This window comes from Apium graveolens, chromosome 9, assembly GCF_009905375.1.
Source record: "Apium graveolens cultivar Ventura chromosome 9, ASM990537v1, whole genome shotgun sequence".
In the NCBI taxonomy this organism is placed as follows: Eukaryota; Viridiplantae; Streptophyta; class Magnoliopsida; order Apiales; family Apiaceae; genus Apium; species Apium graveolens.
Genome location: NC_133655.1, coordinates 66,557,304 through 66,573,618, shown reverse-complemented (window position 1 = coordinate 66,573,618; position 16,315 = coordinate 66,557,304). Strand labels below are relative to the sequence as shown.

At 34.4% G+C, this 16,315-nt stretch overlaps 1 non-coding gene across 1 annotated transcript; it reads right to left on the bottom strand.

Moving 5' to 3' along the window:
- Positions 1 to 15,371: 15,371 nt before the first annotated feature.
- Positions 15,372 to 15,478, bottom strand: LOC141688137 (small nucleolar RNA R71). The gene has a single exon (XR_012561599.1). It is a non-coding gene; the product is annotated as a small nucleolar RNA R71 (small nucleolar RNA).
- Positions 15,479 to 16,315: the final 837 nt, after the last annotated feature.

Here is a 16,315-nt window from a genome sequence, read left to right as displayed (position 1 = left end):
TGAACTGGCAATATATAATTGTCTAGTCTATATGTTTATCCTTATTTTCTACCCGCCTGATAATAACAAATAAGGATCACATCTCAATCGGATAACGTATAAAAGACACGTTGACTCATTATCTATATAACACGTACATATAGGGCATGTAATCATATTATTCACATAACACATAATCACATAATTCATGTAGTACATAAGTTGAATCATCAAAAGATAGGTCTCGATACGTTTAGAATTGAAATCGGGTCAAAAAGAGTATTTTATTGATCAATCACCAACTCAGAATGATTCATAAACCAAACGCCCTTTTGATACAAAAGAATTTAGGTCTCGAAAATATTTAATAGAAGAAAAATATTTTTCTAAGTCTGGATGCGTTCGTTTCGTACTAAACGGCCAACGGTCTATTTAATACAGATTTTTAAATATTTTTTGGAATAAGAACAGCTCTCCGAATCATTTTATAATTAAATAATAGGGTTCGAACACCTGAATCTAAATTTAAAATAATTTTATAATAATTATCGAGCCTTGAAAATAATTTAATATAATAATTTAAAGCTCGAAACTATTTTTCAGAATTTTTAAATCAAAAATAAATAATTAGATCTAATTAAATAATCAATTAAAATTATTTAATAATTAATTAAATCAATTAATCAATTAATATTTAAATTAATTGACTAAATAAATAATTAATTATCAATTAAAATTAATTAACTAAATAATTTAGATTTAATTTTGAATTAAAAATAATTTTTAGAATTAAAAATAATGAATTTTTGGAATTTAAAATAATTAAAAACATTTTCTGAAAATAATTATAAAGAGAAAATACATTTTCTGAAAATTATAAAACCGAAATATGATTTTTGGGATTTTTGAAAAACTCAAGGACTGAAACAGAAATTCTGCAAAACAGGGGGGCTAAACAATAATTTCATTGTCTTCCCCGTTTTGTAGCCGTACCGCCGGCCAGTCGCCATGAACGGCGATTGGAGCTTTTCTGGTGACACAAAAACAACCCATAACGCTGACAAATTAACAGGGGATATTCTTGAGACATCCAGGAACACATCTGCAGAATCAAATCGCCTGAATAACTGAAGAATCAACCAGAAACGTCGCCTGAAAATCCCGCCGCCGCATGGTTCGATTTTCTGACGAAGCCCTTCCGGATATCGTCTGTTAACCAAATATATATCATTCGAATCGTCTTTCGACGATCTACAACTTGATATAATTAATTTCAAACTATAACCCCTAACAAAGAAACGCCCAATTTCAAATTGCAATTATTCATAGCTATAAACCCTAGTTCTTCAATTCGAGAATCAAACAACAATTTGAACATGTTATTGGACTCCAAATCAGTCATCTAATATACCCAAATGATCAGGACAAAATTATTTACAAGATACAATCATCAAATCACACAAACAACAGCAAGAACACAAATTCCTATTTTAATTATCAAATAATTTAAATTAGAATAAATAAATAAGAAAATCACCTTGATTTCTGCACTTAAATGGTTGATTGATTCAGAAAGTACTTTTCGAGAGCTTCGATTTGATATATGGCATGCCCGAATCGGAGTTCGATAACGCCTTCGTTCGAGGGTTTGATTTTTAAGAACGTAACGAATAATTAGGGCTTTCTCTGTATTTTATCAGTTTTAACTAACTGATTATGATTATACGAATAAAATAAAATAAGAAAAGGGGTATTTATATTTATGGAATATTGGTTCATTTTGGATCGTATTGGATCAATAAATTAGTTACTTAGCCGCTAAATAACTGCAAAAATGATCCGATTTGATACCCGTATTGGATAATTATCCAAACCGGGCTTTTTATAAAACACTTTATACAAAAATAATATAATATTATCCCGTCTTTCGAGAATACGGGTTTCGTTGATTTATCGAAATGATTATCGTAACGAAAATCTTGCGTCGGAACGTGTACGGGTCAAACGGTAATCCAGATCGAAAAAGTTAAAACACGGAAAATGTCCGAAATTACCAGATTAGGTTAGGAAGGAGTTTTCGGAAAGTTTCGGTTTGTAAAAACGTAAAAATGGTTCAAGTTGGACAATTCCCGGCTTTATAAAATAGTTTCGTAATTATTCAGAAAATAATTAATAAATTGATAAATCAGTATAAAATCATATAACACTCCAAAAATTACCAAAAAAATATCTTAATTATCAATATTTTATTCTGAACATATTAAAATTAACATACTCACATTTTATTATATACAAACATCCAAATATTATTATCAATCATCAGATAATTCACCAAAAATTCACATAATAATCATTTATTGATAAAAATAATTAGACACTATATCCCGGATGTTACATCCTTCCCCCTTAAAAGGATTCTGTCCTCAGAATCACGCCAAGGAATAAATATTGATACTTTTCAAGTATCTCACTTTTATTTTCTCAGGTGAATCTTTCACCTTACAACTTTTCATAACTTTAACGTACAATATCAATCATTCCGCAACAGCCTATTGCTAACATTATATTCTACTAGTTGCTCATATATCTCAACTCAAGTCTTCATATTATATAAAATGGAGCTAAATTATTCTTCATAAGTATACACATATAAACACCCTATGAATCTGCTATACATGTGGCGATGAAGCCAACTCACTTACACTTATCCTACCTATTTTATTATCTCAAAAGGACCAGCATAACGCATATAAATTTCTCTTTTCTTTCTAATTCCAGTAATTCGTGCTTATGAATGTTTCCAACCATTACTGGTTGTTGAACCTCATTCCCACATGTTTCTCTGTTTAACTAACCTAGGTTGTAATTGCTTCCAATTGCATTCAAGACTCTTTAATCATTCTCTTAATCTTCTTCTCCATTTGCGAATGATATACTGAGGCCATGACGTATTTGATTTCCGACGTTATCGAAGTTACATTAGAGTTAAGAATTAATTAAAAAATCTCAACTGGATACGTATAGCATATTTGGTAATCCTCTTACTAGCTTCTTCTTGGAAAGTTCATTGATTGAATTGAAATTGAGATGTGAGAGCTTCTTGTGCCAGTTCCAGCTCTCATCTACTGATGCTTTTGAGATAAGGCAAGTAGCTTCTTTCTCAAGACTTTCATGCAGCCTTGCTTCATATATGTTGCCATGTCTGTATCCTATCAAGACAATTTTCTTTGACTTGTTATGAACAACTTCACAGTGTGAGTCATAGAATACCACATGATAACCTCTGTCAGTGATTTGATTGATGCTGTGAAGATTGTGCTTCAGTCCTTCCACCATAGCTACATTCTCTATTTCTACTTTTCCAATTATCAAGTTGCCATATCCTAGAGTGTGTCCTACATTTCCATCTCCATAAGATACATCTGGGCCAGCCTTCTTCTCAAATTCTGACAGTAGGGAATTATTTCCAGTCATGTGTCCTGAACATCCACTATCCAAGACAAGAGTATTTTTGTTATTACCTTGCAGTCAGAGGAATATTTAATTATAAGGATTTTTAAGGACCCACACTTGTTGGGCCCTCTTTTTGGACAACTTAAGCCTTTGTGAGTCAGGAATACTTCTGACAGTTTTTCCTTTGTTAGGATTTGTCTTGTCATAAGCAGATTTAGTAGAACTATATGAATTGAGCATACAAGCAACTTTATTAAATTTAGGCAAAAGTTCATAGTAGTTGTGATACAGCTTATGATAGGAACTACAAGTATAAATCGAATGCCAACTACTACCAAAATGAAAACAAGGATTTTTTTGGTTTATAAAATACCGATCTACCCCTAACATCAGACTCAGGATTATCAGTTTTCATTTTCTTACTCCTCCTGCAATCAATAGCAAGTTGATTAGTATTACCACAGTTAAAACAAGTTTTTCTAGGAGCATTGAGAACAACCTTATAATTAGAATCCTTAGAAATACCTTGCTTACCAATTCTGTTTCTTTTAGGACTTTTTACTTGAGGTTTATCAATAACCTCAGTTAATTTCTTTTTTAATTGTCTTTTAGACAAAAGTCCTATGTTCTTTTCTTTCTTAACAGTCTTAATGGTTCCCTTATTTTCCTTTCTTTGAGATTTATCACTTACTAATTTTTCTTGTGATCCTGATGTTGAACCCTTTTCCTAGATGGATTTGGGTTCATCAGCTTCTGAAGAGATAAAATTAACAGGAGTTTTAAGGGTAATCTTATTCTCAGTGTCAACATCCTTAATTCCATCTACATAACCAAGACATTCTTTCCAGTTTTTCGTAGATATCATCTCATGAACCTTTTTGCCTGAAACAGTCCAGGCATTAAGAGTTTTCCTCTAATTTTCTAACATACTGTGCTTAGCTTCTAGTACCTTTATTGTATGTTTAGCTTTCTCACATTCTTTCTGAATTTCAATCTGATTTACTAAGTCAGACTCCAACTGATCATTCCTAGACTTTAACATTTCATTTTCAGTTAACAGTCTATTGTTCTCTAGAATCTTATTTTTAAAATTACCATGGAGAGACTTAAGAATAGATTTCAGTTCAGATATATCTTCAGTATCAAAAGAGAAGAAATGAGTTGATACCTTAGAATCAGAGGAAGCAGGATCATCAAAGCTAGCCATCAGTGCATAGCATGTATCTTCATTTTCAGAATCAGAGGAGTCCATCCAATTCTTGCTTGATATAATCAGGGCTTTGTTCTTCCCTTTGTCATGCTTTGTCTTCTTACACTCTATAACAAAGTGACCAGGTTCATCACAGTTGTAGCACTTAATTTTTGACCTGTCTACTTTTCCAGCTTTAGAGTCCTTTCCATCTCTTCTTCCAGTTGACTTCCTTTCCCCTCTAGTGAACTTCTTCCTGAAGCTTCTATTCTTCTGGGACTTCCTGAATTGCATCCTCTTGAAGCCCTTAACTAACAATGCAGCTATTTGCATGACTTCGGAATCTGTCATGTTTTCATCAGTTTCAGAATCAGTATCATCATCAGGATTTGATGATGAATCATCAGTATCTGATTCTGGCAGATTGTTCTTTTTCCTTGCAACTTCAACAGGCCTTTCTTTTGAAGCTTTAGCATTCACTTTCAAAGCAACTGATTTTCCTTTGCTTCTTTTCCTTTCCTTCCTTTGCTGGACTTCCAAGTCATGAGTTCTTAGCATGCCATAGACCTCATCCAGAGTGATTATTTCTAAATCATATTGATTTCGTATGATTGAAGTCTGAGTCTCCCATTCTTCATTCAAGGCTCTCAGAAACTTAGTGTTTGACTCTTCTCGATCATACAACTTTCCCACCAAAGACATATTGTTGAGCAGGGTGAGAAATCTGTTATAGATGTCGGTGAGACTTTCATCAGGCTTGGCCTCAAAGTGTTCATATTCTTGAATCAGAACAGCCAATCGGTTCTTCTTGATGGCCATGGTTCCTTGACATTGAGTTTCAAGAGTATCCCAGATCTCCTGGTAGTCTTGTAGGCTATAACCCTGTTTGACATCACAAAATCAAGACTTTTATGCAAAATGTTTCTTACATTTGCATCTTTCAGCACAAATACTTTCTCTTCTGGTGTCCACTCACTCTTCTCCTTCAACTGATAGTGTTCAGCAACAGTAGGAGTTGCAGGCACCAGTTTTGTTGGCATGTAGGGTCCATCATTAATTACGTCAAGATAGTCTGGATCTGTAGCCTCCAGGTGCATTAGTATCTTCACATTCCATGTAGGATATTTAGCCTTTTTCAGAATGGGGATTTTAATACTTTCATACTTGTTCAGAGACATGTTGTAACACCCCCAAATCCGGGTTCGGGGATCCGGGTTGTCACGAGTTCCAATTCCCTTAACAACTCTTAATCTTAATAAACAACCAACCACTGCGTACTGTGACCCCACAATATACACACACACACCACAAGTTATAGTCTCAGAGATGAATACCAAAAATAACACAAATCATTTTATTCCACAATTATAAGTCATTATACCACAAAAGGGTTTCTGAATAAATTTACATTTCCTTGCCATTATTACAATTTATATAGATACATAAGTCTGGTGCATCAAAAGTTGAAAGCCTAGCCTATTGGTAATTCCTACCTCAGCTACTGCGGCATCAACGCCTCCAGAAAACTGCGAAACATTTCCCAACCGCTTGCGAATTGGGAGCTTGGTCCTGTTCATCTTTTCTATCTATTGTTGTGTGATGAAAGAAGAAAGCAAGGGTGAGCAACAAGCCCACCGAAATAATATGTATAATAATTAACAATATATGAGCATTCTCATAGTACTCATGAAAGTCTTGGTCAAGAAGAAATGAACCAAGTTTGATATCTTAACGCGACGAAGTCGCAAAATATTCAGTATATATGTATAATACTTTCAAAATCTTGGAAGTCCTCTTCCATGCATAATATACATAGAGTTCCAGTTTATAACTGTATAAAAATATCGTTTCAACGTGATCTCATATATCTAACCTTGTCTCAACATTTTTCTGAAAATCTTTGTCATGCATAAGATAATCATTTACTAGATATAAGTTAAAAAGATGAAGTTACATGATACTCCAATATACTTATATCTTTTCCGAATACTACTCGAACTACCACCGTTCAAGCTATAATCAGTTTCAAAAGTTCATCACATAGATTAGACTACAAGATAAGATTTGAATAGATTCAATCTTTGAAATATCATTCAAAAGAAATGAAGTTATGAGATACTTCATTTAAGTCCCGATATATATACACCTATATATATATATATCTCATACATTCCCTGAAAACCTCTGTCATAAAAAGTATGAACAGAGTTGCAATATCCAATGAATTTGGAAGAAAAGAATTTTGGCATAAACCTGATATCTTGCTGATCAGGCAAAGATACCAATAAGTAAACTTTTCTACTAGTAGATGGACGAATTCCCCACTGGTCATCACCCTGACCGCATTAGGACCTATGATGGACTGCCACTCAGCCACTTACGCATTGTTGAACTCCCACTGAGCCACTTACACTTTTATGGACGCCCACTGAGCCCATGTTGCTTATGCCGACTCAAATAGATGGACTTACTTCCCGAACGTTGGGCAAGTAATCAAAATGTTTTCTCAAAACAACAACCTTGTTGCGAATATACAATACACCACAGAGCCGGATCCCTCAGGTTTTGAGCGAGTATTAAAATCCCCTTTGAAAGGAAGATCCTAAATATAAAAATGAGTTTTGGGATCCGCTCTAACTTTTAAAAATCATTTTGAAGACTCTAAACATTTTTATGAATGTTTGGAGTAATGCTGATTTAATGAAATAAATCAGTCCCGATATATTAGAAAATATCTGAATATTATTATTTAAATAATATTCCCATAAGGATAATCCTTATAAAAATAATTTGAAGTAGGAGTTTTAAAACTCATATTTGAAATCAATAATAAATAACCAAAGATATACTTATACGAAAGTACGATCTTTATTTGAATAATCGAAAATAAGATTGATTATCGAAACATTATTCTTTAATAAAATAAAGAATATTATTTAACAAAATAAGCGGAGTCATAAGTTCTCGAATGAATATTCAAAATAATATTCATTAAATAAAATAAACGGAGTCAGAAGTCCTTGAATGAATATTCAAAATAATATTCATTAAATAAAATAAACAGAGTCATAAGTCCTTGAATGAATATTCAAACTAATATTCATTAAATAAAATAAAGTTATCGAATAAGCCTTATTCGATTAATAGTTTTGAAAACTATATCTATATATATAAATATATATATAATATACTCGGGAACATCGACTCCCAGTTTAGAAAATGTTCACCTTTGGGTCCCCTATACTAAGGGTATACGCAACTACTGCTTATCTCTAGCATAGGTATTATGCAACTTATAAGCATTTGAATCAATAATTAGATATCAAGGTTATGAAACCGGCATGCATATATACCATATCAGCATGTTCCAATATATCGTAAGATTTGCTAATAACAGTCATGCATTTATCACAAGATAATGCATATACATATATACATCACAACAACAGTATAACGGGTAGAAAACTTGCCTGAGCGACTGGGGGTGGTAAAAGGCCTGGGACGAGTCTGGTAACCTATAAACAACATATAAGTTGGAATTAAACCAAAGTCGCTTAAGAATCTAAACTTTAACCAATTAGACTCTAACGCTCGCTTTTGCGCTTAATGATTCACTTAAGTCGCTCGAGTACCCTCGGCTCCACCATTTTTAATAAATTAACCATTAAGAATTTTAAGGCGATTCTTTCGCGAGTACCCTAACAACTGCCTAATCCACTTTACATAATTGTTTCATACTCCAATTAGTCATTTAAAGACCTTACCCAAGGTTTCAAAGTAAGGCGAGTGGTAATGGTTCATTCGCGAAATGCCGTTACTTAAAACGGTCGTTTCTCCTAAACCGTACATCGGATTCAAGCGAATCACATATCAAAACGAAGCTCGTAACATGAACTATCTAATCATGGCAATGGTCAAAACCTCCTGAAGTTAAGAACAAAAGCAGTCTAAGGTAAATAGGGCATTACGACGGCTATGTTTACGCGATTACCAAATATATACCACTCCAAACAATTCACAATTCAACCCACAATCACCACCACAACCAAAATCCATCCATACTTTACTACAACAGCCCCAACATCTCAAGATTTCCAATTTATACTATCCTCAAACATGAACTAAAGCTATACTTAAGTTCATTAACAAATAATCAAGATTTACAACTTCAAACTCATTATAAATCCAACCCAACTCTAAATATACATGAATCATACTTCCTAAGAACTAAACCAAACATAAAAAGCCCTAAATAATCAAAATTAGGGCTAGGGTATGAGATTATACCTTCCTTGGTGAGTAGGAGTAACTAAGGAGCTTGAAACAACCCTTGGAAATCCTTACTAAAGCTTTATCTAAACAAAAACACAAGATCAAAATTTTAAGTTCTTGAAAACACTATTCACTCTCTTCTTCCATAAATTATTGGAAGAGATTGTGAAGAAAATGGAAGCTTAGATTCATAGGATATCTATATCTATGTACAAGGAACCTTGGATAATTACCTCACTAATTATCAAAGCTTGGAACTTGAATTTGGATTTTCTTTTCTTTGAAAAAGAAGAAGGGCCGAGAGCTTTGTTCTTGAGGAACAAAGTGAGCTTCTTGATTTTCTGTGTTATGATAATTGTTGGCTTGGTTGCTTCATTTTTTGCTTGTTAATTAACCTTTTACCATGGTAAAAATTGTGTGGCTCACAATCAACCAACCAACCCTTCCCATTTGGTCATGCTTATGTCATCTACTTATGTCATCTTGTTAAACTTGTCTTCCTCTTGTTGGTGTGATGACATCGTCATCCACTAACCACTTTGATTAACCTCGCTGATCTGTTATACGGTTCGCTTAACTTTCGTTCTCGTTTATCGTTTGAGGGATCATACCCGGGATCTTATTACTTGGGTTCCCCTAAACCCTTCTCAATATTTTATATTTCTTTTTATGATCCCCTCTTAAAATCCTTGAATTTAAATCCTTTTTATCCTGTTACCTTATACTCAATTATTTCGGTATCTGGTGGATTTTCGGGAAAAATCAAAGTGTTCGAATTTGGATTCTGACGATCTTTACATACACGTATATACCATATAGAGTACTAATAAGATCTCAGAATATCAATAAAAGAACCCCTACATTGTGTAGCATGAAAGGTTTTCTTATTCAGCATAATCAGCAAAATCACTATTCATAAGGTTTACAAAAAGTCCAAAATTTTGGGGTTATTACACATGTTTAGATCGCTTCTGATTATAAATTTATCAGTGAGCTCTGATACCAATTGTTTCCCACTAAAGATATAATTGTTTAAGGGAGGTTGGATATAATTGTATAAACATTTCGAACAAGTATAAAAATATAACAGTTCTTTATATTTTTGATAAAAACTGTTACAAACTCTCTCAAGAAATACTGATGTTCTTGAGAGCTTCTAGGTCATACAATGCTCGAGTTAATCACTATGTGATGACCTAAACTATGTTTATATAATACATAGCTGCTACAAATCAGTCTAGGATATGCATTATCAAATACTAACAGAAAATGATACATATCTCTAACTGAATATACAAAATCCTATCACTCAGAACGAATAAATGTCCATCCCTCAAAATAAGGAACATGCTGTCTTCAAATACTGATGTTTTTGCATATACTGATGAGCATCAAATCCTAATGGCACATCAAATCCTAACGACATCCAGAACAGCCAGATCATGAGCTTCTCCTGATCATTGAGAATCAGCACGTAACATGTCAAATTGAAGTTTCATTTCAAAGCTCAGTTTATTCATGTATGTTGTTTCTTTGTTTGAACTAACACTCCCGTGCATTTGTTTTCTTTGTGGTTTCTTTTTCTTTTAATAAACAACAGCTTGATGATTACACCAGAAGCAGCTAGCAAATTTCTTCTCTATTTGCAAACTAAACTCTGATTGTGTTGATTTTTTAAATTGAATAAATAAATAATTTTAATTTCATTTATTTATTTAACTAAAAAATCACATTAATTTATATATTCACAATTCATTGTTGATAAAAAATTAAATAAATTAATGAATTGATTTTCATTTATTCATTTAATAAAAAATCAGCTATTGAATAAATAAATCCCGTAACTTCTCGAGCTGTACTCCTATGTATCTTCAAGCCTTCTAATCTCTGGATTTTCGTACCTTAAAAATATTTCCAGTCTTCTCGAGTACAAAAACCACTTAACAGTATTTCTAAAAATAATACTTCGTTTCCTTTGAATATATCTACCGCAACTTCTATACACATTCAGCTTTAGCAGAGAACAAATTCTTCTTTCCCTTATGTCAAGTTGCAGATAGATTTGTCTTCCAAATACTGTCTTCAATAACCTTCAGATCTTCCCATAAAGCACATATAAAACATTTTGGAATCTAGAAACAAAACCTAATAATCTCCCCCCTAAGATGAAGAATCCCCTTCTTAGTACAATAAATTTAGAAACTCCTCTTCTTAGTTTCAGAAAGACTAACAGTCCATAATCTCTTTATAATTTATCCCCCTTAGTTGGGTAATTTTTTGAAATGTATTCAGGGTAAAACCTTAGGATTAACCAACCAAGTGAATAAATTATTTGGTAACCATTTCTCATAGTACAAGTGTGTGATTTCTGTTTAGTGATCTCACATTGTGTTTCACTCCACTCTACACTCAAGTGTTTGTCACCCAGTCTCACAGTGTGTCACTCACTCAAAGCTCCAAACATCCAAGTGTACCTGCGAGAAAATCTTTTTTCATAGAAAAGTTGCCTTCCACCTTCAAGGATGAAAACTCTCAGTCACGAGATTTATAAATGTTCCTTCTGAGAGGGGAAATTAGGATTCTTTTAAGTGGCAGAATTCTTGATATCCCTCAACTTCCATGAAGAAGTATACCTCATAAACTCGTCAGATAACATATGAGTCCTTATATACGAGATACAGTTTTGACTAAGTCAAAATCATTTCCAGATTTGAAATCTGGGAAGATAACCAATGATCAACGATATGCCATTAGGGATCAAAGATTTCATCTAAAGTCTGTGAGGACTTATCAGAGTCTCCAAGATCTTAATCCAAAGGGTCAGAGTCCAAGATCATTTCACATATCATGGACTGGAATCTGAGAATTAAGATCGAGCAACTTCCAGAGTCATATGTTCTCATTCAAGATCAGAGATAAAGAATAGAAACATGATCCAGGATTTAACCATTGCCATTGACCTTGATATGGTTTAACAACGATTACATCGTTAATACCTTCCTTGTATGTGTGAATCTCACATGTGTATTGGAAACATTTTAATCAAGGGGTAGTGACTCTTATGCAGATGCCCTGACTGATAGGCGAATTTTCAATAGATAACATTATGTTGGGAGAATGCACCTAGTAACTGTTTATATGCCTTTTCCAGCTCTATATTCTTTTAAGAAAATACAGATGGGCTTACAGATGTCTCAGGTCATAGATACTCAACTTCTTTGTGAGAGACAGGGTTATAGGGTTGACCTTTCCTTCCTTATATGGTGCTTCTTGGCACTATCTCCCTCATTCTCAGAACAACTCCAATACCAAATGGTGATTTTGTCTGATCACTGAGTTGATATCTTGAGAAAATTAAGTGACACGGAACAAAATATGGGGAATATATCAGAGTAAGGTAATGTAATACTATTTGAGAAGTTTTTGGTTCTAATGACTTGGGTTAGAACCTATGAGGTTTGATAGGCTCTTAGTCAGTTCCTAAAACCACTGAGGGTGTTGAAGATCACAAACATTCAAAGTACAATATCAGAGAATTTAATAATCAAGAATAGAGTGATTTCAGAACCAGAGATCATTTACCTTTACTTACCACAATATGAATTCATGAAGGATGTCTCAGATGATCATGTTGTCTGATTCTTTTGACAATGCTACTCAATCAAATCTCATTAGCTCAAAACAGTTCAAGTTAGTCCAATACTGATAAACTCTACAAAGGAAAGGGAGCGAATATTGTTCCAAACTTATAAGACTTGCATAAGGTAATCAGAGTATAAGAAACATATCAGGATCTAATATCTAGAACAGAGTATAAGCATAGCAAGATCATAAACGTTACACATAGGATCAACATATAAGTCATACAATCAATTAATTATGCACAGAGTATATCCAACAAGTATCCACCAATTGATTAGTCAATCACAAGACTAAACCAATTAAAACTACTCCTGGAATAATCATGTCATAACTATTACTAGTCATGTTGCATATTTATTCTAGCACAAGATAAACAGAGTTATTCTAGCATAAAAAGAGAATCAGAGTGACCAAGGAATCTGTTGTCAGAGTTGCCCAAGGTCTGAAGCTAAAAAATCATACAGAATTACTCATAAAACATGATTTAATCACATAGAATCTAATCAAAGTACTAAGTTAGTTGCACAGAATCTTAAGCAAGATCTAAACCTATAAATCAGAATTATGATAAGATCATAAATGAGATTACAGGGTCTTAGATCAAAGTACAAATAAGATTGAGATGTGTGTGTGCTATAAATAAATATCAATATTCTGAGTATTTGCATCAGAGTAAACTTATAACATGTAAACATTCAAACAACTCATATATTGCATCAAAAACTATAACTTACTTACCACTAGCATATAACATGTTGATAAGTGGCATTTTATACCACTTAGAACGTCTTAAAATGGCTTAAATTGGTGTCTTGAAATCAAGTATTTTGTGTATTTGATGTGTTTTTCTAGTGTTTATGCATTTCAGGGTTTTAGTTGCATTTCGGGGGAGGAATTATCAAGAATAAGCCTTGGCATGTGTTCACCATTGCGAGAGGAAAGAAACGGGAAGATTACGGCGAAGAAACGGAGCAAAATCATTTTTTTTCCAGTAGAGGTCTGAGCGCCCGCTAAGCTATGCTCAGCGGCCGCGCAGGGTCGGGAAAAAAGACAAATTATTTTAGGACTTCTACTTCTGTTTGGTTTCCACTTCTATGTAATCTGAGTTTTATGGGACTATTATATAAGTAGATTTGAGACATTTTCACAAGTGTGGATTGAAGAAGATTGTGTTTTTACGCAAGAAGCGAAAGAGATAAGGAAGAAGACCGATTTAGCACACCGCAACGAAGAGGAAGCATATCTTCTTATGATTCTTGTTTCGTTGTAACGTTGGATGCTAGTTTTCTTTCTTTGAACTTATTTACTCTTGTGACGTACTCTGTTTTAATATAATTAGTTTAGTTATTATTTTCTTGTGTTTGTTTATCATGATTTCATATGAACCCATGATGACGATAAGTTCTATTATGGGCTAATCGTGATCATGGGGTTGCAACGGATTTATTATGGAATTCTTTAGTTAATCGTTTAATACTTTAGTGTGTGATGATTGCATGATATCTAGTATTGGTTGTGCGTATTCGTCTTATGTGCGTCGCGAACATATAAGATAGGGTGTTAATCTCTTGTGAAGCGACGGTGGATCTTGAGATTTAGAACTTGCCATACTAGCATAGGTTCATGTATGTTGTGCATGATTAGTGGGTAACTCTAACAGTTTTATGTGCCCTGTGTAATCAAGAGGAATGACTTGTGCTTAAATCGTTGTGTTGTCAATTTCTGTAGACATATAGGAACTCAACATAATTGATGACTATTCAACTTCTATCTTAATTGTGGATGCTTGGTAGAATGGTATTAGTACAATGAAAGTTGGCTTTTATCAGTTTCGTGTTATTCGATTAATATCATCAATGTCACATGCTAAAGGTAATAACAATGGCTATAGAAGGAAGTAATAATGAAGTTGTGATCTCATGAGTGTTTTATTATTGATAAATTGAAGTGTTAGTTAAGTGATTAATTAAGTAGTTAATTATAGTTAATATTTAATCAACAATTTTAAGTGTTAGTGTCTTAACATTGAGAAGTAATCTTACATTGGTGAGTGAGTTTAATTAGACAATAATTTAATCTGAGTCTCTGAGGGAACGAACTAGAAAATATTCTATATTACTTGCGAACGCGTATACTTGCGTGAATATTAGCGCGTGTTTTCGCCCTAACAAGTTTTTGGCGCCGCTGCCGGGGACTCGGCGTATTTGTTTAGGTTATGTACTTACCATCATTGGTCATTAGGACTCAGTGATTAGGACGTAGTAGTTACTTATTTTTTCCGGTTGTGTTTCAGGTACTTTAGCAAGCGTTTATGCAAACTCGTTCTCATGCTCACAAGAGGACTTTAGATACAGCTGAGGAGATAGACGAAGTTCTTGATATTCCGGAGAAGTTAGATTTTGAGGATTCGGATTCAGGAACTGAGCAGAAAGAACCAGTAAACATGGGAGATCGTATTGTTCAAGCTGATCCAGCTCTTATGGATTTTTCTCGGCCTAAAATTGATGACATTCAGTCAAGCATCCTTCATCCGGCTATTCAAGCTAACACCTTTGAAATCAAGCCGGGCACTATTCAGATGGTGCAGAATTCTGTTTCTTTTGGAGGAGCGGCAACTGAAGACCCCAACATGCACATAAGGAATTTTGTCGAGATCTGCAGCACTTTTAAGTATAATGGCGTGACTGATGAGGCTATCAAGTTGAGGCTTTTCCCATTCTCACTGAGGGACAAGGCTAAAGATTGGTTACATTCTGAACCAGCTGGGTCCATCACTACGTGGCAAGATCTTGCGCAAAAGTTTCTGGTGAAGTTTTATCCGATGGCAAAGACTGCTGCTATGAGGAGTGCTCTTACTCAGTTTGCGCAGCAACCTACAGAATCTATGTGCAAGGCTTGGGAACGCTACAAGGAAATGTTGAGAAAATGTCCACATCATGGAATGCCGGATTGGATGGTGATCACTGGTTTCTATAATGGTTTGGGGGCCCAATCTCGGCCCATGCTCGATGTAGCAGCTAGAGGCGCCTTATGGGCTAAAAGCTATACTGAGGCGTATAATCTTATAGAGACGATGGTTGTAAATGAGCATCAAAACCCAACTCAGAGGATGACGTCAGGCAAGGTAGCAGGTATTCTGGAAGTTGATGCAGTCATCGCTATTGCAGCCCAGCTCCAAGCGCTATCAATGAAGGTTGATTCTCTGGCTACATATGGAGTTAATCAAATAGCTATGGTTTGTGAGCTTTGTGCAGGTTCTCATGCTACGGATCAGTGTTCTCTTGTCAACGAATCTGTTTAGTATGTGAATAATTATCAGCGACAACAGCAACCTGTGCCAGCGACCTATCATCCTAACAACAGAAATCATCCAAATTTCAGCTGGGGGAATAATCAGAATGCTATTCAGCTACCATATCAGCAAAGAGTGAGTAAACAGTTTAACCCACCTGGATTCCAGCAACCACAGCAGTATGCTACAAGGCAATCATATCCTCAACTGGGAAGTACAGCTGCACCTACTAGTGCTGATTTTGAGGAACTTAAGCTGTTGTGCAAGAGTCAGACAGTTTCTATCAAGACCTTGGAAAATCAAATCGGTCAATTAGCCAATGCAGTGCTCAATCGTCAATCTGGCACTCTTCCCAGTGACACGGAAGTACCAGGCAGGAAGGAAGCTAAAGAGCAAGTCAAGGCTATTAACTTAAGGTCTGGAAAAGTGGCTGATACTGAAAAGGCAAAAGAAGTAGACGCTGAAATAAGAGATGAAGAATTTAAGCA